General features: G+C 43.5%; 1 long non-coding RNA gene across 1 annotated transcript; it reads right to left on the bottom strand.

The window, feature by feature from the left end:
- Positions 1-18,007, bottom strand: LOC132648005 (uncharacterized). The gene is made up of 3 exons (XR_009586330.1): positions 17,899-18,007; positions 13,027-13,113; positions 1-116 (listed from the first exon to the last, which is right to left on the bottom strand). It is a non-coding gene; the product is annotated as an uncharacterized LOC132648005 (long non-coding RNA).
- Between the last annotated feature and the right edge of the window lie 9,993 nt (positions 18,008-28,000).

The following is a 28,000-nucleotide window of genomic DNA, read 5'->3' as shown; positions in this document are numbered from 1 at the left end:
CCTGCTGTCACCGGAGAGGACACAATTCTGAATGTCCTGCCCAAATGCATTTCTTGACCCCACCCAAGAGGAGGGGTCACTTATTCTTTCGTAGTCAGCTTTCCGTAATAAAACACCTAAAAGAAATCAATTTAAAGGATGAGGTTATTTAGGATTATGGACTTTGAGGGTTGAGTCCTTTGGTTGGCTCTGTGACTTTGGGGGGGGGTCTATCCTTATAATATCATGGCATATGCTGGAGGAGGCAACTCATGTCACGGTGGCAAGGAAGCAAACAGAGGAAGGGGAAGGGACAAATTAAGGGAAGCCCCTAAATGATCTATTTCTTCCAAGTAGGCATCAATTCTTTTAAATTGCCACCAATTCCCAATAGACAATTAAGCTGTGACTCCCTCGGCGGTCAATCTTTGGGTGAGCTTAGAGTCACCAGTTACCTCCAAAAGACCCCACCTCTGAACTCCACTGCCCTGGGGTCCAGACCCTCGATGCATACCTCTGCAGACCCAAACTATAACATACCCTTTTTGTTGAATCCCAATCTGTTGAGGGCCAACACCTCTGAGGAAGGAGCAGGCCTTGCCTTGATCTTTCTATGAGAACGAGTATTCAGAGGTATGCATCCTGGGTTCCATTCAGTTTCCAAAGCTGTAGTGGTTCCTTCAAGGACCTCTTATTCTAGGGATGTTGGGGTCCTAACTTAACAACCCAGAACCCTTGTCAAAATACCCAATTTAAGGTCTCTTAGGCCATGTTCCTAGAAGACTACTGTCTTCCAGTGTGTACAAACAGAAAGGTGACCCAGAGTGATGATGGACTCCCTTGGCAGTGGCTTAAACTGAGGTTGAAGCTGACTCAGCACTTACTCATCACCAGAAGCCACAGCGCCATTGTCTCAGCCTCATTCACCCCAGCACATTATGTTTTAAGCCTCAAAAAAAAAAAAAAAAAGGCACACACTGCACAGGTGATGGTCCCCATTACAGTGTGTGGCTTAGAATGGCTTCCTCTTAGGACGACAATACTGCTCTTCCTGAATGGAACCATCAGTGGATTTGCCCAATTCCTCCTCACTAGATAAGCAACTGATGTTCACAGGGACTTATCCAGAGTATATAGTATTTGACTCTTGGCCTATTCCCTGCACTGAGGTGACAATCTACTTCATTTCCCCCAAATTTCATAGGTTCAAATTCTTCCCCAAAGGGGATGGCATAGAAAATTGGGTTTAGGGAACTACTTATGTTCTAGGGGTAAGGCTCCTTCTTATGAAGAGGCCTCCCAGGGATCTCTCCACTCCCCTTTCTACATGAGGATACAGTGGGAGGTTAACAGCCTAAAACTTAAACGGAGTCTCACCAGAACTGACTAGAGTGTCACCCTGAGCTCCTGAATCATGAGGGATCAGTTCCTACAGTTCCTCATCAATAACACTTTCTTGCAGCAGCTTGAGCTGAGATGTTTCTGTGGGGACCAGCCTTGAGCATCCAGAAGCTGCACATGTAGGAGCCTTAATTTAATTGCTCTAACCCAATCCCACTAATCAAGTGAAATTGCCGTAGCCTTCAGTTCTCACAATGTGATCTGGGAACAGAAGCAACAAAATTGCTCCGGAAATCTTCAGAAATGTTTGTTCTGTGCTCATTTCCTACCTCCCCACAACTTGCTGAAATAGAAAAAAATCAGCAAGGAGGCCCTACAGTTCCAGATGAAACAAATTTGCTAGTGATAATCACAAAAGATGAAGTCTGAGAGTCACAGTATTGGTTTAATAAGTTTCGTTGATGTGGCCAAAATTGAATGATTCAGGTTGCACCCTGTCTTCCATCGTCATATCTTCTGTGTAATTTATTCATAACATGTTTCTTTGATTGTCAGTGTTTTAGTTACTTTTCTGTCGCTGTGGTAAAATGCCATGATCAAGAGAGCTTATAGGAGGAGGGCTTTATTTGACTCCAGAGGCTTTATTTGACCATCATTGTGAGGAAGTACGGCAACAAGAGGAACTAGAAACTGCAGGATTCTTTAAACTCTCAGATCCTGCCCCAAGAAGAAATTGGAATTCTTTGTATAACTTTGCTCTGGATAGCCCTGTAGTTGACAAATGCTAGTAAATAGAGTGATAAAGTCACCAGGGGGGAGGGTAACCCCTAAAAGTGATAGAGGCAGAGAGAGGCAAAGAGACAGACAGAGGGGAGAAGTCAGGCTAGGCAGCAAGAGTCTAGATTCAGCGTTGAGGACAGACAGAGTGGAGTAGAGTACAGCTTCCATCTGCAGTCCATCTGGGGCCTCCTGGAGAAAGTCACAGCATCAACAAGAGGTCTGCACCATTGGGCCTTCACTGGGAGCAGTAGAGAAAAGACAGCCTCCATCTTCTATTGGAGAGAAAGGAAATGTTGGTCATCACAAGCCAGGTGGCGGAGGTGACCTATCCACGGGAACTGGAGGTGGCCTTGTGCAATGGGCCTCGGAGCAGAAGGACTACTTTGTGCCGGAATACATACTATCTCATTGCATTTTAGCTTTTTCCAAGTTCCCTTGCATTTCCACAGCAGCACTCGAAAGATCTCACATGGAACTTGAAAGTGGACCAGAAGGATCCACTGAGTCATTCGGTAAATATGCATGGTGGATCTGGATCTGGATGTGTTACTCTTATTGGTACCTACTTCTGAACAACACTTCAAAGGAGTCAGTGCTCAGGTGGATTTGAACTGAGTCACACTTAGGCTAGGGCATGCTCTGGACACAGACAGAAGGACCCAGCCCCTTGCTTTCTTTCTTCAAAGGCTCAACCATGAAGTGAGCAGCTTGGCTCCATCCCCTCTGTGAAGCGCTGTCTCAGCACAGGCTCACAGCAACAGAGCCAATCCTCCCAGGGCTGAAGCTTCCAAAACCATGATACAAACTAGCTTCTTGCTTTAAAATTTGCATTGTCTGTATATATACACATATATGAAAAGAATTAAAATAAAGTTGCCCTGGAGACAGGATAATAATGTCCCTACTTGATACTACCCCCTCAAAAAAAAAAATTTTAAAGTCTAGTCCCAAGAATGGATGGATTACCTCTCTAAGAGCTGTTGGCAACTGAGGTCCCATAGACCTTTGAGCACTACAGACCATTACCAATGCTACTGGTTACCCTCCAGAACTTGATGGTAACCCCTTATTGCTGATGACACCATGCATTTGAAACACAGAGCATGGAGAAACCAAGCTATTTCTGACCTCTACTGGCTGGCTTTCATGGTACAGAAAGGTGCTGTGAATGCCACACTACAAGAAAAGAAAAGTGATCATTAATCTTACCCAGCTGTGAACCCTGTGAGCTACCGTAACGTCTGTCCTGAACAGACATGCCCACTGGTACAAGAGTGGCATGAACATCATGTGAGCAACCAATCCTCCCCCCCCCCTTTTTTTATTTGATTTATGGCTCGTCAAGGTGAAAGCCATATCTGGAACCATAACCAGGCCAAGAACCTGTGGCTGCACAGGTCATAGGCCCTATGGAAGAGCCTACTCCTGTTATCCTGAGAGGTAGATATAGATTTCAATTATACCCATATATTAATGTATCCCTTTGCCCTCATCAGAGAAGCTTCCATTTGTAGTGTGTGGTTATTAACACAGAAACACACAAGTTGAAAAGAATAAGAGACTCTAGCATGATTGCCCGTAAATGGGACACCTACATCTCACCTCCCATGATTCATGGGATCATTGCAGAGGCAGAGGCAGAGACATTTTAAGAGCCCAGAATACATGAAAATAGTGTTCTCCAAGCACAAGGTGGAAATGAACACCTAAGAACTAACAGAGATTGTGACAGCATGCACAAGCCCCATATAAGCTCAAGCCAGACCAAATCCCATGGAGAAGGGAGAGAGAGAGAGATGAAGTCATTCTCTAGCCAAGGAACTATTTGCAATAGGTAGCTGCTGGGAAAAAGAGGATCTATTTTTTTTTAAGAGTGTTGGCCTTGGTAAGTCAAGTATACTCTAATGGAAGTCTACAAGTCCAGGAATGTATGGGTAGCACAAAGTAGAAATGATGGATGAAAAAAAAAGAGGAAAAAAAATTGGGTGAATGGAGACAGGAGTGGATCTGGGAAGAGTTGGAGGGGAGGAGTGACTACAATTAAAAATTCTCAGAGAAATAATAAAACATTAATTGCTTTATCTCATACATTGTTACAGGAATGGAAAACTGACGAACACAGGCTGTCTCTAAAGCTCAGACAATTTCCCAGCACCGGAAGTGTTCTAGCTGGCTTGAAGTGACCAGCTGCCAAGCTACAGAACTTGCTGCCAAGTGGTCTCAGTCAGAAACATGAAATTCCCCTCACAGTTCAGTGACTCTATGATTCTGTACTCGTAATGCCTCTGTGTGTTTCATAAGAGATTAAGGAAGGCTTAAAAAAAAAAAAAAAAAAAAAAAAAAAAACACGGGTTGCTAGTTAGAAAACTACAATTCCCGAATCTGGCCCTCTCACCCTGAACTTGATGAAGCAGTTCCTTTACCCTGGTCACCTTTAGTTACTCAACTCTAAATGACTTTCTTCCATTCCATTCAGCACACACATCCCACAGTCTGCTCATTTCTGCACTGGGGTTTTATCCTCCATCTCATTCCTGGCACCTGATAAGCCTCCTACTCCAGCTCTTATCAGCATTATTAGCCTAGGCTCATCTGTTTGACATGCCAATTTCATTCCACAGAGTGTGGTGGTTATGAATTGCATATCACGTAATCCTCAGCAGCTCTGCTCTGCCATTCCATCCTCAAGCCCTCAGACCATAACTGGAGGCTTCCAGGTAAAGCCACATGACCTGTGATTCCTCAGTCACTTCATGTTGAAAGCCCCATTACCTTGAAATCTCTTTCTTCCAATCAATTTTATTTTTTTTCCTTTGTTTGACCCTTCACCTTCATGGATGTATATACGCAGTGCTTCCTGCTATCTTCTGTTGATGGGACTGTATCCCATCACCCAGCTCATCTAATGAAAACATGTCATGTCTTTGACTACAATGGCCTCTTTCTTTTCTCACTTTAGTTGCTCCCCTACCCTGGAGTCAAGTTTTCCAGGCACTAGAAGATCCAAAAAGGTCTATAAAAACTCACTTCAAATTTGAACTTCAACTTAGAAATCCAGCCCCAGAAGACGACTAAGGGCTTTCTTACCAAGATACCAGGAGACACGAAATGGGAGCTGAGGGACTGGTAATGAATCTTTTTGACAGTTCATGTGTGGATAGGGTTGGCCTGAGACTGTTGCATTGGGGTCCACTCACAGTGCTTGCTGGCATTTCTATACTTTTTTATGTTCTATCCTAAGATGGTACGAAGACCCGTGGTCATTTTTAGCAAGCCACACATGGCCAAAGGATTACAGGCATGCCTGGTTTCAAGGGATGCACTTACTGACTGGCCAGATGAAACTGCTTGCCTCTCTCCCCATGCCTTCCTCATGTGTACGCCATAACCCAAATATTCACAGTGCAGACTAAGGAACTCCATGACTCTTAGGAAGTCTCACATCCCCCCTGCAGGGTCCGGTGGCCTTTCAAATGTCTCATTTCCAAATCAATAGAAAAAAAAACATAAGGCTTCCTCTGGAGCCTGCAGCAGGCTGCCACTTCTGCTCAATTTCCACCCATGTTGGCAGAACATAAAAGTTTCTTTGTGGGGCTTTTGAAAGTCCATCATCACCTTAGGGAAGTTACAAGTTATTCTTTTGGTTTTAGTTTTTTTCTTCTTCCTGCCTTGGTTCCCAGAAATTTCAAAAAAAGCTCTGCCACCTTGCCCCCCTACGTGCAACTGTGACAAAGTGTCTCTCTCCCCGCTTCTACCGTACCCGGACAGTTGGTCATCATCTAAACATGCTGCTGCCAGTGGCATGATGGGAAGGGACTGGGATAAAACCAGTTCTTGGATGCCCTTTGTCTCGCTGGGGGAAAGAGCCCTTGCTAGGGTTATGAACGCTGCACCTCTTATGGGACAGGGTGACCGTTCAACCTTCCATGACCTCCAGGTTAAGGTCAAAAGGGATATTTGGACATCTGGGCGATGAGAGCTCATCAAGGCCAGCCTTTACCTTGGCCATCTGCCCAAGCAGGTTCTCTAAACTGGTAAGACTTCCCAGCCACATAGCCCTATAGGGGAACTCTAATCCTTGGGAGTCCTCCTTAAGCTGACGCTGATGGCAATGAGGCCCTGCACATGTACTTTTTTTTTGGGGGGGGGGGCATACACCACACTGCTGTAGTGTGCGACAGGCTCTCCTTTAGGGTAGTTTGTCTTACCACTTTTCAATTTCTTGACTTTGCAATACATGTGTGGAAGCAATACATACCCAGTAGAAATCATATATTTGCATTTCTGAATTTTAGTATTTATTCAGGCTTTCTGTGCTGGAGAAAATCAATGAACCACATAGAGCAACCAACAACACTCCACAGGATCCTGATATTGCTAAGCTAGGATGCTCTGTAGGATATAACCTCATTGCAAGTCAAGAAAGCATCTGGGTTTTCTTTCTAGTTGCTTGTCAACAAAAGACAAGTGTGGGGAATATTGTGTGGTGTGACTAGCTTAGAACTGCTGAGACTCAGGCTTCTGCTATCAGGAAATATCCTCTTCGGGAGGCAGCATGCACATGAAAGGACACAATTTCAACTCGAGGGAATCTGCTATTTGAGTTTCAACTCTGCCATGTATCGACACGGTCCCTTCTAAAAGGTCAGTTGCTTCCACTTAAAGTGAGGATAATACTTCCTGCCTCCTGGGACTGTTAGAGTCCACAGCATACACACAGTACACAGAACTAGTTGCCAAGTTCTAGACATTTATGACATTATTCTAGAAAGTCTCATTGCTGCTACCCCCCCCCCAATAACCTAATGCTTTAACTCTCAAGCATGTCTTGGCACGCAGAGTGTATCTTAACATCCACTCCAAGTGAAGTATCAATGAGGGAATTTTGCCACGGGAAAGGTTCTGTGTGTGATAGATGGCCCCATGACAGCAGGGGGCAGCAGCGTACATGGTTCTATCTGGACAGTGTTTCCCTTTGGAAAACCTTGGTTGGGTCAGACCAAAGGCATTCGGTACTGAGTGGAATAAGCCAGTTCCTTTTAACTTTGAAACCTATCTTTAAAAGTACAAAGACAGGTGCTGATGTTTTTTGTTTTTTTTTTCCTGCATATATTGGGTGTCTCTGACTCTTTGTCTCACTCTTGGGACCCTTTTCCTCCTACTGGGTTATCCAATCCAACCTTGATTATGAGGGTCTGTGCCTGGTCTTATTGTAACTTGTTGTGCCATGTTCAGTTGATATCCCTGGGAAGGCTGCTCTTTTCAGAAGGGAAACAGAGGTTTAGATCTGGGGAAGGGGTGGTTAGAGGTAGGAAGGAGACTTGGAAGAGTAGAAGGAGGAGATACTGTGGTCAGAATGTACTGTATGAGAGAAGAATAAGTTTTTAAAGTATGGATATATTTTTAAAAATTTCAATTTAGTAAGCCACGCTGAAAACAAGATTGAAATGTTACTGTATTCCACAAAAATCTACGATAATTAGGTATCAATTAGAGATAAAGTATATTTTAAATGGTGTTAAATTTTGTGAAGTAGATTTAAATGTCATTTTCTACTGCATTTAGCTTTTCTTAACTGTTACTCCTGTGTTCTTAGCCATATAGCAATATATTAGAGCAAGATAAAAATATGATTAAAGTGTGATAGCTGCACTTATACAACTATAAAAAAATAAAAGTTATTGTTTAAGTAGCCCCACAAAAGACAAATGCACTGATAATACAAGTCATTATGAGTGGTAATAGTTACTGAGTACCTATTGTGTGCCAGACATTGGATGACACAAATTATTCCCTAATAAATCTTCTTAAAATCTCTTTGAAATAAAGATTGTTGCCCCTTTTTTTATAGCTGGAAAACTGAAGCCATTAAAGGATTGATAAAGACTTAAGATTATCCCTTCCTGTATTATAACTTTTAAATACTTCTTTGATTTTGCCAACTTTCTTGCTTGCCTTTTAGTCTATATGTTAAAAAAAAAAACTGAAAATATTTTTGCTTATATCTTTGTTTCCAAGATGAAGACCTGTATGTATTCCTTCTCTAAGCATGCCTTTGTGGAACTCAACATTCCAAGGTCCCTGCAGACTCACAGTAATTTATGACAGAACCCTTGATGAGAATAGCTCAGGCAGATCTCAGACGGGTTCTCAGTGATGTGCAGTAGCTGAGCCAAATGCATGGTTGCTAAAAAGCAAATCCAAAGAGGGTAAAATCAGCCTTCCTTTGTTTTCATTTGTTTCCCTTGAGCGTATTTACAACAAAACGACAAAGTTTAGGATGTGGATCTGTGCTCGTTGCTGCTGCAGCTGCTGTGTTTTGGATGAAGCCTTAAGCCCTGCAGCCTGGGAAGCCATGTAGAATAGTAACACTCCTGGGTAGCTGCGGGAAATGATAGACTGAACATACTCCGGAACTCTGTCAAACCAGGATTCCAAGTGTTTCCTTTCTTACCCCTCTTTTTCTGGTTCCGTTTTGTCTCTTGCCTTTTTCAAGCATTTTGACTTCCTTCTGCCTTTCTCCTTCCCCCTCCTTCTCAGTTTTAGTGTATTCTCTGACACCAGCTCCAAGGCCATAATCCACCTATGCTGTACCAGCTCTTCATCGGCATCTTCCTGGACTCCTTTGTCTGTCCTCTCCTATTTAGTCACCCTGAAGAATCCTGAATTTCTACAACACTCTCGTGGTCCCTTTGGCTGCCTGGTGGGTTGGCTAATGGGCCTCTCTTTCGTCCCCTCCATTGATGCATGCAAACCCAGAGCTTGGGTGTGACATATGGCCTGACTCCCACCAGCGAATGACACCTGTGCCCTATTAAAACAGAAGTGCTAGAAAGAGGCACATCCCATGCTACATCTGGTCAAGCTCAGTCACTCCGTCAATCCTGTCACTGAAGCCCTGTGGCTTCTTTCTGCAGCAATTTCACAGCGCCCTCTGCATCTAGACTCCTGGCTTCCAGATAAGAAAACAGAGCAAAGGCCACCAGAACACCAGCCATCCTGAGGTCCCATAGCCACCCGCTATGCGCTGATTGATGTCCTGGCTCCCTGCTCCTACTTACAGAAGAGCTGGTGACAAACCTGATTGTCGCTGTTTTTGGTAGACTCAACTGTAAGTTCTTTTCAAATTCTGCCCCTCTTGGTTTTGAAAGTTTTGTTTCCCTGTTTTAAGCATTTTGGTTTCAACTGCCACTGAGCTCTGCCACATCATTAACTGGTAAGAGAGGTAAGTAAAAGCAACCAACTCTCAAACAGCAGAGTCTGGAAGTGGTTGTTGGGTGTTTGGGGGTTAGCAAACAGTACAGAAAAGAGATGCAGAGAGTTATCTCATGCCTGGACTTGGGTCATCTCAGCAACCTATACTGCTTCTCTGTGATGTCACCTCACTGATAAGATGATATGAGCAAGTGGTAAGATGATGACCAAGAATGCCAGTGGTTCAAATATAATCTCTACTAAGTACAATGGCCTGCCCCTGCACTGACATTTCTAGAAGGCCAGTGTCCTTGGGTTTGTTGACAACTGGAAATAGAAAAATAAGATGCACACTGAACGCCATCTCATTAGGAAGCAAAAATCTAGGCAAAAAATATTGCATCTCGTCTCCTCAGTAAACTTGTAAAACAATCCACGTGAACAGAGCTGAGTGTAAGGATTCGCATCTGTCTGAGGAGGCAATGCAGGCAGAAGGGCTTCAGTCACTTAGGGTCTCAGGCTTCAGAGATGCTGTAGAACCTCTGGTGAGCCTTGGCAGAGAGCTGCACCTCGGAGCCCAGTGTTGGAAGTGAACCATCTCCTGTTCTTTAAGTAGCTCTTTGTTTGAAAATAGTTCTTCTCTTGCCAAAGGGACCTGGCGCAAACTAATTCTCTGACCTTGGCAAACTAAATGGGAACAGCATCTAAAGATCTGATTAAAGAAAGCCCTTCTGGAGGAGGACCTTCCCTATTAGTGGTCTGGAGGAGAGGCATGGGAGGAGAAGAAGGAGGGAGAACGGGATTGGGAGGGGATGAGAGAGGGGGCTACAGCTGGGATACAAAGTGAATAAATTGTAATAAATAAAAAAAATTTTAAAAAAGCCCTTGTGCTCAAGTCACTGGGTGAACAAAATTTAAGCTTCCGGTATACCCATCTGGAGATGTTAACATTTTTTCTTCCATCTACAACTTTCCCCCACTGCAGTTGCAGTAGAAAAGATAATCAAATATATTTTACATATATCCCCATAAGTGGTGAGTAGATGGCTGTAAAGTAGTTAGAGAAACTATGTCCTGTGAGAAAGCTTGGCGGCGAAGGCCTCCATGACAGTGGAGCTTATCAACAATGGGTTTGGAGGGTGGAGGGTGATATATGTTTTTCTAGTTTCTTAACTAGGGTTTGATCTCATGGCTCATTCAAACTGTGTAATCATTATACCACCGGAGCTACATTGAAAGCTCTATCGATATGACCAATAATCAATAGAAAAAAAGAGCCATGGTTCCGAACTCGAGAGAGCCACGAGAGAGCCAAGTAAAAGTTGGCTCTAGAGGCACAGGGATGGAGGAAGATCTGGCTCGAGAGAAGTCCAGCTCAGCAAGGACGACCAGCGACTAGACTGGAGTACATATTGCTTGCTGAATGTTTGGTTCACTTTGAACAGAAACCAATCCTAAATCCAACTGTGTAAGTCATCCTACCATCGAGGAAACAAGAGACTGTGCTCACAGGAAAAGAGTAACGTTGGATCAGAACACTTTTTCTCTTCCTCTCTGAAACAGCGGCTGCTTTATCCACGGTCACAGTGTTTAAGCAGCATTGCTTCTCAGCATGAACCTGACATCGAGGTCCAAGAATAAAGGCATTCAAAGGACCTCCTGTTCTTGTCAAGAAGTTACATAACTTGGAAGGCACAAACGTACAGAGTACATGGTTACTGGGTTGCATGGAAAGCAGCACTTTGTGGCTTTGGTATCATTATTTTTGCTAAACTACAAACTGTACTGGAGGCAAAGTCTCTGTAGATAGATCACACTATTCTGGGATCCAAAGGATAAAAATTATTTGGGCATCTCTGAAAATTCCATCTAACAATTCACTGAAAAGGGTTTTATTATTATCTTTTCCGCCATCATTCTCTTTCCTTGAAAATTGAGATTCCCAAGGATAAAATTATTCAAACATTATAAATATGTTCTCGTATCGAAAGACTTCCTTTTGGCCATTTCAAGTTGCTTATGTCCCAGAATAAATACAACAAAAGAAGGGAGTTACTGCACTGACTGGAAAGATTAGGTTATCAAGAGGAAATGGGGTTCCTGTTAAAATAAGAGACTATTCCTCAAGCGTAGATTTTCAATGGGATGGCATTTTTGTGCCAATCAGCAAAAGCTAATGGGAAGATGGTGGGTTTGGGGATGCCTGAGACCTCAGGAAGCTCCCTACCCTCCACTAATTAAGACTTGTATTAACTTGTAACTATAGGCCCTCCCTCCCCTGGTAGATGGGTAGCTGAGACAGAGGCAGCGGGCTGGGGAACATATAAAGTCTTTATACTAATTAAACCGTATGGCTAGTTGCAACAGTTCACTGTTGTAGCTAATGCGTTTTCTTGTATGTCATTTCATTCTCTCTAATCTCTTTTTTCTCTTTTATGTGGGGATTGTTGGTGGCATGTAAGTTCTCAATTTTATCCACAGGTTAAAGTATAACAACTATGATAAGAAAAAAAGGATGGTGTCTAGAGATGAAGGCCACTGACAATGATTGGGGTCTGTGTTTGGGAAAAATAGTGTGTGTGTGTGTGTGTGTGTGTGTGTGTGTGTGGTGTTTCTGTGTGTGTGTGTGCTGCGTGTGCATGTACATGTCTATATATGTGTTCTCATGAGTGTGATAAATGGTTTCATTGCATCCATGAGAACATCTTTTCATTTCTTTTGTTATGGTTTGAAGTCTTAGAGGGGGAGAAGAGTGAGTATGTATGTCCAGCAGCTGATGGTATGGTGAACACCAAGAAGTAGCCATTGGCTCCTTGAAGTCCATTTCAACCACTTCGTCCCTGGCCTTCACTGTAAGCTGAAAATAAAAAATAAAAATAAAAATCCAGACTACATTTCCTAGCTACCTTGGCTCAGGTTTCTGTTGTGACCAGACCACCCAGATTCCCTGTGAGCTGTGCCAAAGAAAAGACAATGAGTGACTAAGGCTAAATATGGGCTATTTTTAAATTGAATTTCTAGAAAGTCTGAGAGGTATTCAACTAAGAAAAAAAAATCAGAGCTTGAGTCTGAATCTGTAAGAATATGGGCAACTGAGGGACTTTATAGAGCTCTGAGTCTTACTATCATGTGTGGAAACGAAATGAATACTTATCCCTGGAACAATTAAAGAGCAACATAAAGCATCTAAAATAGTACCTGGCACAAATCATAGAGTACCAGTCAACCTAACTGACAGATTTGGCAACCTGGCGGCTGGTTGTGTCTTCTCCAGGAACAACTAGAGTAAAAGCGGTGTTGTGTTACTGGCAGGATAAGAGAAGAATTTGCGATATTATCTACCTGGGCTTAAAGCCAGGGGAAATCTTAGCCAGCTAGACTCTGACTTCTTTTCTGGACTGTGAAGTTATATAGACAATGACTCCCAACATCACGATAAAACTTCTGGACTGTCTCTCAGGGCTTGCGGGGACACAGGACAGAGAAATATATCCTGTGTATCCATTGTATCCACTGCCATCTTGCTATCTTTCCTTCTTGGAGCAGGAAGTGCTATTTAATTGGCCACAGTGACCTCTTTTTCAGTTCTTCCCACAGGTTAAAGTTCCCGAAAGCTGCTGTTACACGCCCTCCAGTGTCTTACTACCGCACAGCCATTTGAATGTCTGTTCTTAAAATTCACCCAGGATTTTAACTTCTACACAGGGAAAGGAAAACAAATAATTCACTTACCAGTGGAAAGTACCTCTTTTTAAACAAAGAAGTGAACGGAACCATTCTGCCAAGGTGTTGCTTCAGAAATGTCTCACACCTGAGCACCTGCAGTAGAACAAGAAGGCTGTTGATTATTCAGTAACAAACACAGACCAGGTGAGGTAGTTCTGGTATAAGCCTCTCAGTACTTAGTATGCCCAAGGTGGAGGAGAAAAGTTCCTCTTTTGCAAATTGATTTGGAAGAGACAAAGAACTTGTGTTTTTCTTTTATTGAAATACGTCAGGAGTTCAGAGAAAGTCATATGTGAAACTTAATCTACTTTCAGGCTGTATTAAATTTGTATTTTCTCTGCAACCAAGAATACAGAAATGATGAATACATATTTTAGAAATACATAATATATATAAAAGATTTTGTTCAACAAATGTGTGAGTGCTATTTATATATTGATGGGTAATGACATTGAGATATATGGAAAAATAAGAGGTAAAAGACTTCAAAAAATATGGTTAAATGTTGGGAGCCGCCGCGTGAATGTTTCGCCGGCAGAAACGCACGCGACCACAGGAATCCTTCCGCAGTAAACTTTATTAGTCACGCGATGAAGAGGGGAGAGAGGCCGCCCTGCCACCTCGTGGGCGCCGGCGGCCCCGGGCGGGGAAACGGGGAAGGAAGAGAGCGAAGGAGAGCGCGGGCCCCGAAGTGGCACTGTTTATATAAGCCGGGGTCGCACCTGAGTGACATGTGAATACCCTGACTGGCTGCTTACTTTTACCCCGCCTGATGACTAGGACCATTATGCTTAGCGGCCTTGTGACGTGTCAATACCCTGATTAGCTGCTCACTCTTACCGGCGTGCCTACGCAATCCTTAGCGTGCTCACGCAATCTTTAGCGTGTATACGCATCTACGCATGCACCCTGGAGGTTTATAGTTTTGAGGGCGAGATGTCAGCGCCAGCTAGTGGCATCTGAGTCTCGGCTCTCCACAGTTAAATGGGAACATAATGAATCAGAAATAGAGAAAAGGAACAAAGATTGAAAATCAAAGAAAGGGAGGGGTGGAGAAGAGAGGAGAGGGAAAGATTAACTCTAAAATGTAAGCAGAAAGCATTGCCTTATGTAAAACAATCTGAAAGTCTATTATAAGAGGCACAGGAGTCATTTCTGCACTCTTATGTGCATGTATCTACCACAAAATCAATTACGCTCAAGGCCAAGCCAATGAACTGTTGCTCTATGTGAAGTTGAGGAATCATCCTAGAAGCACAAAATCTCAAGTCACTTGAAAAGACACAAAGACACAGACAGACTTGGCAGTAACTGTTCAGCTCTAACAGTTCTTTGGAAGTATCATAGAAGATGTTCAAGGCACTGGGTCTCGGTTCTCTCTTAATGTTAAGTCCTCCGTCACTGTCTACCACCAGGTAAGCTTTGAGGATTGTACTCAGCAAAGCTAACTTTCTTCTATAGACTAGCTCAGAGGAAGCCATCAGGACACGCCTTTCAAAATGGCCTCCAAGTCCTATCCCTTCCTTACACCAATCTCCAAGGCCTTCATCCTTGAGGCCCTGTTATGATTTCACTAGAAATACCCTCTACAGGTTTATGTATTTAAATACTCAGTCCACAGCTGGTGGTAGTGTTGTGGGAAGTTGTGGAATTTTATGGGGTCTGGCCTGCCTGGACCAAAGGGGTTGCTGAGGAGAAAGGCTTCAGGTGATCCAGGCTCACTTCTAGTCAGCTCTCAGCTTCCTGGTCTAGCGAGATATGACAAGCCCCACTACCCGCTCCCTCCACCGTGCCTTGCCCAACGTAGTGAACTATAGTCCTTTATACCATGAGCCAAATAAATCCCTCCTTCCTAGAGCTAGCACATCCTCTGAAGCCGCTCCCCTCCTTGCTTCTTTTCCAAGCATGGCTCATTCTCTTGGTGTGCTCTGAACCAGCATAAGAAAGGACTGGCACATCTCTTAGTCTAGAAACTCCAAGTCCAAAATCATGCCTTCTGTGAATGACGGCATGGGGATGGGGGCAGCCACCCGGTAAGGGGAACTTCCCTAATGAGCACTTTACAGTTTACATGCTTTACACTAGGTGTCAGTTTCTGTCCCTCCTCTGGAACTACTGAAACCGATTCCAAGGAAGTGTGTGATTTTGCACCACAGGCATCGACGCTCCTTCCCACTAGGGATGTCTCCGTGTGTTCATTTCTTTCAGCTTCTGCCTTGAATGAGATTCTCCCTGGGTGCACCCTTGAAAGCTAAAGTACCACAAGCCCGAATACCCTGTTTCTTCTTTAACAATACCCCTGTAAGCCCTTTCCCAGCCAGACTCTAATTTCCCCCGCCCACCAATCTAGTTGAAGAGACAAATTGTGAGTCAGGCTCTATCCCATTCAAGAACATGAATCCGGGCAGCAGATTTAACTTCCATTTCCTTTCCTGCAATATGAGGTTGATAACAATGCATACCTTCTTGAGTCCTTGAGGGATGTGGTAATATAGGGACATCGCAGTGCATGCCTGGGGACTCAGTGAGCATTCAGGAAGTACTACATATGTTACAATGTGTGTCCTGGTCCTGCCTCCTCAGGGAATCCCTGAATTCTACAGTCACACTAAGGGAGTAGCTGACTCTTGGCTCTGGAGTCTCATTGAGCTTGTGGAACAACATGCAGAACTAGTAGACACAAGCATTTTCTCCCCAAAATTTCTCTAGTATGGTTGTATATCTTTGTCTGGGGAGCCCCTAAAACTTCTAGTGTGTACCCCATACCTACACATGTAGACTCTAATACAGCTAGGGATGGAAACACAGAAGCCCAGCAAGGTTCTTAACACAAATGAGTATCCAATCACTTGAGTGGTTTCAGAAAAAATAATAATAATAATAATAATACCCATGCCCCAGGAACTGTGGATCTAAAATGGAGCTGAATAACCTTATGTTTGTAAACCTTTTCAGGAGGTTCCAGTCTGTTCTGGACAACCACTGGCTGGCAAGTCTTCAGCATGCTTTCAAACACAATGGGAAAATGGCTGGCTCTCAAGCAGAATTTGTGTCATAGTATATATTTAATAGAAGGTTCCCCTGGACAGAGCTCTCTCATTTGGACTAGCACTAAGTTCCTGAGGTTCAGTTCAGGGCAAGAGCAGATCTCAAGGAAGAAGTGGCCCAAGTCTTCTGGCTCTTTTCCTTTCCAGGAGAGCAAATTGCCAACCATAGCATTTTTTTTTTCACAAAGAATGAGACAAGGCAGGACATGACTATAACCCCGAGGACCCTTCTTACAGATGCAGAAAACTTTAGATGGAGAGAAATGGCATCATTGTTTCTGTTCCTGTCTATATGAGAATATATTTTCAATAATAAACTGATAAAATGAAATCATGCTGCATCAAATACAAATATGTAAATTGACAAGCTTGTATAAAAAATGCAAGAGAGAGATAATTCAAATAAACCATTGTGTTATTGTTTTTGTTTTTACCTGCCTGAATTCTTTAATGTTCTTTTAAAGACACCCATGTGTCAACATGTTTACCTCCAATGGCTTCTTAAAACATTTCTCTTTATTCTGAAATTGTTTTCCCCACATTTGTAGTGTTAAAACATCCTTTTCTCAATAAAAGAGTAGCACATTTTTTTCATTCCTATTTCCATGACTAATGAATAGCATGGCATGGCAGGGATGATAGAATGTGTGAAGAGGTCAAGATTAGTGGATTTGAAAGTGTTATTGTGAAATCACGAAAATTAGTCAAAGGATGGTGGTCCTTATAGGCAGATGGATAAATGGTTGGAAAATGGTCAGGTAGCTAACAGAGATGTTAAGGGACAGAAAGAGAGAAAGTTGAAAGGATTTGGAAGAGAGAGATAATTCAATTTTTTTAAGTATGAAAATACAAGAGAAATACTGTGTGGGCAGCATTAAGGAAAGCATCCTGGACCAGTCTACAGCTGAACTACTTGGCAGGTTCCTCCTCTGAAAAGGAACAGAATGATTTGGGTCATCCCCAGTGCCCTTCCAACTGACACATCCCTTTGCATCTCCCCAGCAAACAGAAAGAGAGGGAAAGGGGGGGGTGAAATGTGGGGGACATAATTTCACTTTAAAAGTTCTGCTGTGGGCTGGAGAGAGGCTGAGCAGTTAAGCACACCAGCTGCTCCTCCAGAGAACCCAGCGTGGCTCCCAGCACCCACCTGGCACAGTACACAGCCATGGACAACTTCAGTTCTAGAGCCTCTGTCGCCCTCTTCTGGCCACCATGATACATACACATATGGCATACCCACACCCAGACACACACACACACACACACACTCACACACACGTATACATACAAACACAATAATATAATACATACGTATATAAATGAAGAATAAATAAAACTATTATGCTACTTGCCTGAAATCAGAGTTCACGGATGATTATCCTTTAATTTATTTTTATAGGAGAAGCTTTCTTGCCGTCATACCAACCAGTTGGGTGGGAAAACATCATGCGGAAAGATGCGCCAAGGAGTGTTTGTGGTCCAGGTTGGACCAAAGTTGCTCATCAGCCAGCAGTCTCTCAGAATGCCTCCACACTCTGGCCAGTCTCTCCCATGTCACTCAACAGTCACTCACCAACCATGCTAGTCTCTTCTGCTCTTGCCCGAATGCATCTGGTCGTATTACTACTCTCTCTGTCACCTTCACAAACTCTCAGTGTAGCCTGGGGATCCATGTCTGGACCGACCTATTGCTGTACAGTCATTGATGTCTTGCTCACCCATGTCCCTCACTTCTGCTCCGTATACCTCTTAGGAATCTTTGATATGAAACAGAATCACTTGTACCTCCCCAATCGCTCAGAGAGGAACACATACATATAAAGGCACTGACCTGCTCTTTGACACCAGGGCCAGGCTAAGAGGCCTGCTCACAAGTCTGCCTATCCTGTGGTGTCCCAGATTCTGTTTCTTTGCTCCACGGAATGGGAAGTGATTGTACAAAATAATCCACACTGTGCACTTTTTGAAGGGAGGGGGCTTTTCAGGCTTCTGTGTGGAAAGAAAGAAAAACAGCCTGACCCAGTTTTCAAACTAGGTCAAGACGTGGTAGACTGAGTGAAATCACGAAAGACACAAATGACTCCAGAGCACAGGACTGTGTGAAGTCACTTCCTTACTGTCCCACTGGCTGACATGTAACTTGCCTTTCCAGCAGAGCCAGTGCTTAAAGCCCGAAGGGAGAAGAGGCGAACTCGTGGTTTAAACAGCCCTCCACTTGCATTTTGCCATTCACCTCTCCAGTTTTACCAAGCTGAGTAAAACTGGAGAGGTGCAGTTTTCTGCAATACTCTTCTGCAATACTTGGTTTTCCCCTGTTTTAATGACTAGGAGTGACTCCAGATGGATGGCTTTTGTGGGGCTTTTCAACCCTTCTGCCTCCTTTCAGTTTTACTTTTCACAGAACAAGATGTGAGCAGCATTGGAATTTAGAAGAAAAAAAAAAACCTGGCAGTTTTGTTTTCTGTGTTTTCCTCGTGTCTGTGTTGCCGTTTGTGCAGGTGCATGAGCATGCGTGTGGAGGCCACAGGTCAAGTTCAAGCGTCACCGGAAATGTGGTCCACATTGCTTTCTCAAGCGAGGCCGTACACTGGCTTGGAACTGGCTGATTTGGCCATAGGAGTCTGTCTGCTACTACTCCCTACAGTTTAGCCACCCCCTCCTGCTTTTAATGCATGTTCTGAAGGTTGGCACTTCAGAACATGTCCTCACGCTTGAGTGGCTTTAGACACTGAGCCATTTCCCTGCTCTCTTCTCTGTCTTCTATGGATGGCAACATCTGGTCCTTCCCTCAGTTCATATCCCAACCTCAGTGATCCAGTTATGAAGACTTTTAGGTCGTTCTTATTTTCCTGTTACTTTGCCTTATTGAGCTTTGAAGTTTGAACCCTTCTGCTTTCCTATAAACGTTTCTTCTAAAACCAAAAATGATAGATAGATTGACAAATAGCCTCATTTCATTTTTCCGTGTGAACTTTTGATTTTTCAAATCTTTGAGTAATTCCTTTTTTCCTGGCCTCACTGTGGTTCTGTTTCTTTTGACCTATGCACTATGTTTCACCAAAAGAGTAATGAGCGTGGGAGCCTAGCTGCAAATTCTTCTTCTGTTTCTTCTTTCCTCCCTTCCTGGCAGTTCTTCCTTCTGCCTTTTCTCTTTTTATGTCTGTTTTTTTTCTCTCTCTCTCTCTCCTCATTTCCACCCCTATTTCCCCATTCATTCTCCACTCTCTTCTCCCCATGTGTTCATGCCTTAATTCTCCACCTCTTTTTCTGTAGATCTTCCTGATTTTGCCCTTTGTTTGTATCTGTCTGTTTGTTTTTAGAGGAGGAAGATATTTTAAATCTTCCTTTTTCATAGAAGAGATGTCCACACCCACAGAGACGTCTTTTGCCTCTAACCCATTTCACAGGCCATTTTGCTCATACTCTCACACAGACCTAACCTGCTGGCCACCAGAGTCACTCGCTTTCCTAGAGTGCATCTTGCCCCCACCTATTCCTCGAGAGCTCTATCTATTTATCGCTTTTTTTTCCAGTGTCACCTTCCACCTGACCTTCCTAGGCTGGTCAATGAAACTTTACCTAAGCTTCCATCAGCCCATGGATCAAGCCTTCTTACCGACCTAAGATCAAACCGAGGTTGTGAATTCAGTCTTTGGAACTGCATATAAAAGCATAAGGAATGTATAAACAGACACATGGAATGTTAAATAATTACTGTCTAAAATTTAATAAAACCTCCGTAAAAATCAAATCTCTTCAAAACCCCCACACATCCTGCGTCAGCTACGCTCTACTAATCAGTGCTTATCATGAGGGCCTTCCTGTCTTCCCAGCAAGCACTTCCTCGCTGTTCTCCCTTCACTACTCTGGCATCTGTGTTGAAACACATGAAATTTACTGTTAACCATTTTCAATTTTACGGAAAAAAAAAATGAGATTCTCCTAAGTCCTCTGTCATTGTCCTTTCCCCCTCAAAGCCATGTTGGGAATTCCAGGGTGTCACTGCGTTCGGTTACCCATCACTTGTTATCATCTCCGTTTAGGCCCCCAAGCGTCTGATAGTCTACAATTCACTTATCCCTTGTAAGCTGCTGGACCAGTTTGGAGCCCCTGTAAACGATGCTTCTGCAAACATTCCGGAACAAGAATCCTGGCCCACGTGTGCGTGTGTCTCTGCAGGGCAGCTGGAAGACCTGCTGAGTCACAGCCTGTGCCACACTGACTTCTCTCTTCAAAGGTGTTGCCACAGTTTGCGATCCCATCCGCAGAGCATAGGGATTCCCTTTATTCTACAGCTTTGACAAAAGCCTTGCTCATCCAGGGCAAGAGCGGCATTTTCATCTCTCTGTGGCCGGAGCTACCAAACTGACATGTGTGGGAAGACCTTCCATCTGTTTGTTCATTCATGAAATTCCTTTACACTTCTGAACCCTTACTAACTTAGCTGGCATCTGATAGTCCCCAAGAACCAACTTTAGGAAGTGTTAGGGTTGAATGCATATGGACAAACCTGACCGAAAAACCTGTTTCCAGTAATTCATAAAATACTTTCCTAGTACTGTATATTTATAGGAAAAAAAAAAAGTGGACTAACTTTTAAACAAAGTTCAGGAGGCAACAATGTACCATACAGCCAACGTCTAAAACCATAGGGCAAAGGATAAAGGATGCTCACACCCCCCTCCATAGGTGTGTGTGTGTGTGTGTGTGTGTGTGTGTGTGTGTCTTTCTCTGTCTCTTTTTCTATCTCTCAGTCATTGAACCCAAGTCCTCCTACATATTAAGCAAGAGCTCTCCCGCAGTACCATATCCCCAGCCCAAAATTTCCCTAATCTTGCGCTCAGGAGAAGCTGCTCCACTGTACCTTCACAACGCAGTCCTGGGTCCAACAAATTTGAATATCCCCAGGACTTCCAAAGGTTCTGCTAACCTTGGGAGCAGGACACGAGGCCGGGTGTTATAGCCCAACCTCTTCACAGAGCCTCTGCTGAAATCCTCACTGTCGGTGAATCCACAGAGGCCCACTGCAGACTTCCTGAAATGACAAGTCTTAATGTGCTGATTTTCTTTCTAATTGAAAGGTGCTCAAGAGATTCTTTGGAAACACCTCCGGCTGCACCTTCAGTCTTCTGCGGAGATCATCTCCTACGGCGAAGAAATCAGGTGGACTGATGTTATGAAGCACAAATTGAATCAAACTTGTAAATAGAAAATTTTCTCAACTCATTGTTTGTTTGTGTGTGTGTGTGTATGTGTGTGTGTGCATGTGTGTCTTAGTCCCTTGAGACAGAGACTCCCTCTAAAACTGGAGCGAGGCCAGTAGTCAGCAAGCTCTGGTGATCCCAGTCTCACTCCTCAAGTGCTGAGATTGTAGGTGCATCCACTGACCCCAGCTTCCCCCCTCCCCCGGGGGTTAGGACCAGAACCCAGCGCTGCAGGTGCTCCTCCCCGTTTAGATATTTCTGTAACCAGACTTTTTTCAATGGTGGTAAAATACTGAAAAGCAAAACACACCACCAAACGTTTCCTTTAATTCAGATGTTAATCAAATATGGGCATTACTGCTTTATCACCTTGAAACGCATTTTTGCTAATACTTGTATGACACACTGGTTCAAATCCTCATCGTCAAATCTCTTCCATCTCAGTGCACATTTAAACGGTTTTTCAAATCAAATGCTACATAAAACGCCCCTCAGAGAAATTACATACCTGTAAGAACTTTATCACAAGTATGTAGGACAAGAATACCCCTACCATTTGAAATTTTTTATAAATTGTCCTAATACCATCCAAAATCAATATTTGAAACTTCCAAAACTTCAAAACCTCTAACTTTCATACACTGTAGTTAGCAGTTCTGCAAACTCTACCAGTTATAAATGGACTCCTGTATACAGCTATTAGTGAACAGAAATCAAAAATACATTGATAACTTTTGTTTTTGCCCTTCTATTCAGCTGTGTTCTTTTGTGTTGTTGTTTTTTTTAATTTATTTTTTGATTTATTACAATTTATTCACTTTGTATCTCAACTGTAGCCCTCTCCCACATCCCCTCCCAATCCTGCCCTCCCTCTTCTCCTCCCATGCCCCTCCCCAGTCAATGATAGGGGAGATCCTCCTCCCCTTCCATCCAGCCCTAGCCTATCTGGTCTCATCAGGACTGGCTGCATTGTCTTCCTCTGTGGCCTGGTAAGGCTGCTCCCCCACCAGGGGGAGGTGATCAAAGAGCCAACCACTGAGTTCATGTCAGGGACAGTGTCTGTTCCCCTTACTAAGGAACCCACTTGGACACTGAGCTGCCATAGGCTACATCTGTGCAGGGGTTCTAGGTTATCTAGAATGAATGGCCTTGGTTGGAATATCAGTCTCAAAAAAGACTCCTGGGTCCAGATTTTTTGGTTCTGTTGCTTTCCTTGTGGAGCTCCTGTCCCTTCCAGGTCTTTCTCTCTCCCCCTTCTTTCATAAGATTCCCAGCACTCTGCCAAAGTCTCAGCATCTGCTTTAATACCCTGCTGGGTAGAGTCTTTCAGAAGTTCCTGTCCTGTTCCCTGTTTTTTTCCTCTTCTGATGTCTATCCTGTTTGTCTTTCTGAATGAGGACTGAGCATCTTACCCAGGGTTTTCCTTGCTTGGCTTCTTTAGGTGTACAGATTTTTAGTATAATTATTCTATATTATATGTCTAATATCCACTTAGAAGTGAGTATACACCATGTGTGTCTTTTTGCTTCTGGGATACCTCACTCAGGATGATCTTTTCTAGTTCCCACCATTTGCATGCAAATTTCATGGTTTCCTTGTTTTTAATAGCTGAGTAGTATTCTGTTGTGTAAATGTACCACAATTTCTGTATCTATTCCTCAGTTGAGGGATATCTGGGTTGTTTCCAGGTTCTGGCTATTATGAATAAACCTGCTACGAACATGGTTGAGCAATGTCCTTGTTGTATACTTGCACATATTTTGGATATATGCCCAGGAGTGGTATAACTGGATCGTGAGGTAGCACTATTCCTAATTGTCTGAGAAAGCACCACCAAATTGATTTCCAAAGTGGTTGTACCAGTTTACATTCCCACCAGCAAGGGAGGAGGGTTCCCCTTTCTCCACCTCCTCTCCAGCATGTATTGTCACTTGAGTTTTTTGTCTTAGACATTCTGGTGGGTATAAGGAGAAATCTCAGGATTGTTTTTATTTTCAGCTGTGTTCTTGATTCAAAGCAGGAATAAGAGACTTCTCACAAAAAAAAAGAGAGTGTCAGTAGTTAGGATAGAAAAACACATAATCCAGCAGCTAGGATCTAATGGGACACAGAAGACTCTGAACTCAGAATGGATGGCTCACATTTTACAGCTCAAACAGGCTCTCTAATCCCCAGTTTGCTCACCTGTGAAGTGAGTGAAATTAGATGTACCCCAAATCAGCTGGGTGTGGTGGTGCACACACAAATCATGGGCTATCTATGCACTGGAATAATAGAAACATAGATTGTTAACACAGGCTACACATGGAGGAACTGCAAAAACACTGTGTTGAGTAAATGGACATGCTGGGTGTGAAGGGAGGTAGACTTAGGAGACAAAGCAAAGCTATACATCCAGCACCCTGTGCGGTCGGTCATTGTAGCTTGTGAGCACCAGTGGACAATCATTTCAATGTTTCTTGATGTTTGAACTTATAAATAATGAGAGGAAACTAACCATCATATTATTTAAAAGTAACCATCATATTATTTAAAGCCATCAAAAGTAAAGCAAAAGAAAGAAAGAAAGAAATGAACCTAAATATTTATCAACTCTAATACATAGTACTTTCTAAAAACTTGGTAGTATTTATCTCAAGAACAAATAAATCTAAATTAATAAATAAACAGCTTTATTTTAATTGACTTAATTATTTTTAGTCACAGCAGCCATCTATTTATACACTAATTTCGTCAGTTACTCCATAATAGTTATACAAATATGTGGGGTACAGTGAAAATTTTGACATGTGTATTATTTGTTTCATGTATAAAGCAGCATAATTAGCAGATCCACTACCTCAGGCATTATTTACTTTTGCCTAAACATTTTGTATCCTTTAATTTTTATATTTACTAATTTTTCATATAGGGATGAGAGCATATATACTCGTGGAAGACAGGGGACAACATGAGAGAGTCCATTCTCTCTTCCCACTGCTCAAGGCCTGAAGAATACTACTCGGGTCATCTGGGTTGCCTGGCAGCAAGTACCTTTAACTGCTACACCATCTCACAGGCCCTGAAGCATTTGTTTTGAGACCACTATCCCCATGTCTCAGTCACCCAAAAGCTGATATTGTACAATAAACACACACATGCATATATATATATATACACCTAATACATATGTATGTATACACACACACATTATTCCTGAGCTACACAACAAGAGCTTGTCTCTAAAATGGGGTTAGGACAATGATGAGTGAAAACATAGAGTGCTGCTGTTTGTACCCTCCATCCCAAATTTCTACTTTGAAAAACAGCAACTCCCCAAGGACAAGAGACTACCTCCCATGGGTTAAAGGAAAGTCCAGCTTTACAGAATTTGCAAATAAATATAGAAGAAATAACATGATGTCTTAATCACTGAAGAAGTAGTTGCCTGAATATCATCAGGCATACAAAACTACCAGTGAGGTCATGATGGAAGTGGGATGTGATGCCCAAGTGTCACCCGTAACACCTTGACTATTTGTCAAAGGGACACTCCCTGATGGTGGAAAGATCTGGCCTTCACAACCCTACCCAACAGTCGAATTAGCATTATTAATCACAGGAAAGGGTGGTGCGCTTTGTAGAGCTAGGCACACAATCCAAGCCTCACCTACGAAATCATGTCAGAAAAGTTTATGTAAAGTCACACAATTATTAGAATCAACTTCCAGCTTGAAGGTAATATAAAAGACAGAAGAAAACTAAAACAAACAAAGACAAAACAATTATTAACTACTCGATGTGACAGTCAGAGTGAGGTAGAGCACCATATATGGGATGTGATCTATACACTAGAGAGGGATAATTACATTTATTAGATGTGACATCATACAGAGTATCCAAACCTCAGATCTCCCCATTTCTGCTGGATACTTAGAGGGGAGGCGTAGCCATTTCTCCAATTGATTTGAAGAATTCAGGTCTATACATCAGAGAGAGGAAGCACAGGAGCAGGAGTGCATTGTGGGAAAATGTGCACAAGCATTGAAGTGGTTCTCAATCTGTGGGTCTCCACATCTTTGGAGTTGAATGACCCTTTTCACAGGTGTTATCTAAGACCAACAGAAAACTCAGATATTTACGCTACGATACACTTACATAATGATGCAGCAGCAAAATTAAAGTTAGGAAGTCACAATGAAAATAATTTTATGGTTAGGGGTCAGCACATCATGAGGAACTATATTAAAGGGTCACAGCATTACGGCAGTTAGAACGGCTGGCATAGGAGCTATGCAGTTGGCCGCCTACTTTTCTGTACATATGAATGTTTCTTTTCAAGAAATGTCAACAGAGAAAGTGGAAGATAGTGAATACAAGCTTCATAAACTCATAATGAAGTCTGTGATTTCAAAACACAGTAACTTGAAGCCAAAACACATTTGAAGGAAAATTAAACATTGGTCAAGTCTGGTGACACATGCCTGAAATCCCAGCTACTTGGGAGCTGGAGGGGAAGATCTGAAGTTCCTGGACAGCCTGGAAAGGTTAGCTTAGGGAACTTAGCAAGTTCCTTTTACAAAGTTTAAAAAAATGCCGTGGTAGCGTGCTCACCTGGCTCGTGAGAGGAAGAGGGTCCAGTCCCCAGAACTATTCCCTCCATGAGTGTACCTGACATCAGCCCTAGACTCATCTAACGAATCGATACCTTATCATCAAATTACTTTCCAAAGACCCGATCATGGATCCCCTCCTTCCGTGTTTTAGAGATAAAATTGCAGCTTCCTTGTGGACACTCCCTGACTTGCACACTCCTGCTCAGTGAGACACGTGACTTTATCCTGCAGAAAAGTGCCCTTTACCTCAAAGACTCCTCTGCGCCCCATCCATGGTGGACACGGCAGATGGCTCATTTCACGTAGTAGCAACTGCAAACTACCTGTCAGCTAGAGAGCCGGCTGTGAGCCGGGATCAGCCGTCCGCTAATCTGCTTCAAGGTTTGGCATGCGCGCTTACAGGCAACATTATACAGACTGAGCAGCTTGTACGTATGTATTTAGGAATACAGCTGCACACACATACGTCTATGTAACAAGCAACTGGTGAAAAAAAGAAGGCGTGGATTTGAGAGCACAGAGGCCGTATGCGAAGGTCTGGAAGGAACAACGAGGTGGGAGAAGTGAGGTAATGGCATTACCATCTTCTAAAAAAATCATAATTTAAAGATTCAGAAGTAAGGCGCATCCATCACCTTTACCCCCGCCTCCCTCCTTTTTTTAAGATTTTCATGATGGAGAAGCCACAGAGGGTGCCTTTTTTTTTTTTTTTCTACCATCCGACATCCACCTCAGCTGCCTGAGGCCCCGCTTGCAACTGCGTGTTCATCTTCCAGGGTCCTGGTCGTGTAGAGGTGGCTGAAGTTGTGCACACCAACCGCCGCTGCTGCAGCTCTTTCTAGGTGTCCTCAGCCCCAGAACTGCACCCACGAGGGCTGGGGCCTTTCGCGATTAGAACCCTCCCTAAGCCCCTCAGTTGTGAGCTCGCTCCTTCGCTTTCCGGAGATTTTTCTATGACCCGATGCGCTCTACTGAAACCGGCCTTCACCGAGATGCTGACGGCGGTTTTCATTTCCCACGTGGAACTCAGACTGACGGAACTGAGCGAATCTGGAAAACAATTTATCCAACAAATAAACTGTTTTGAACCAGCAGGAACTTACGTGGGGACTCGGCGTAAAAGCACTTGGAACATGAAACCGCCTTAGACGATCCCGGGGAGAGAAATGCATTGCTCGGACTCCACCCTGAACCTATAGAGTAGGAATCTCTCCGGGCAGAAAGCCAGATACCTTAGGTTAAACCTCCAGGCAGCCGTGACGCAACCGACCCGGTGTAGAAGTCATGGAAGACCATTACAGGTGAGGTCACTTGGGCGTCACGAAACCCAAGCCTGCCACCCGAGTGATGCAAGAGTGCCGGTGCTGACATTTTCTTATTTCCCAATCCTCCCCGCCTCCGGATTACAAGCCCTGTCCGCAGCAATCTCCCGGCCCAGCCGGGACTCTCGGCTACCGGAAGCCACCCTCGCAGAAAGGATGAAGTCACTTGCTTGCAGAACTGTAAAGCAAAGCAAAGCAAAGGCCTGTGGCGAACTGCCATTTCAAAACCCGAATTTTTGCTATAGCCCTGCGTGCACTACGCAACTTCTAAGGCTCTTCGAAAGGGTATTTGTCCTTTGTTGTGGTTTAAAGGAATTTATTTCTTGTGGTGGTAAAGTGTCCGTAGCTGGCTCACGAGGCTGGCACTGTTAGCCTGAAGCTGGTGATCCTGTTTTGGGGTCTGGTAGGGCTGTGTTAGCATGTATATGAAGCGGGGGTCTCGCTGGTATAGCTGCTTCTGGTTGCAGCTGCAGCTCCCTCCTTCCTTGCCAGCTACCCACGATGCGACCAGCCATCTGTCCTTCACCTTCGTGGCGGCACAGACAGAGTCACGGCTTACACCCAGGCCTTCCCCACGTGACGAACTGAAATCCCCTGAAACATGATCCAAAATAAATTCTTCCTCTCCTAAGCTGCTTCCGTGGTGCTTTTTGTCACGGCTTTGAGAAAACAATTGTTCTATTAGCTTAAGACACATTCCAGATACCACAAATACGCCAAGCAAGGAATGAAAGTATGAAATCACACACTTAAGAAGCAAACATAAGGATAATTATTTGGTAACGGGTCTGTACTGGAAAGCGCAATCTGAA

Source organism: Meriones unguiculatus, chromosome 15 (assembly GCF_030254825.1).
Source record: "Meriones unguiculatus strain TT.TT164.6M chromosome 15, Bangor_MerUng_6.1, whole genome shotgun sequence".
NCBI lineage: Eukaryota > Metazoa > Chordata > Mammalia > Rodentia > Muridae > Meriones > Meriones unguiculatus.
The sequence above is the reverse complement of the archived record's forward strand: the minus strand, read 5'-3'. Positions and strand labels throughout refer to the sequence as shown.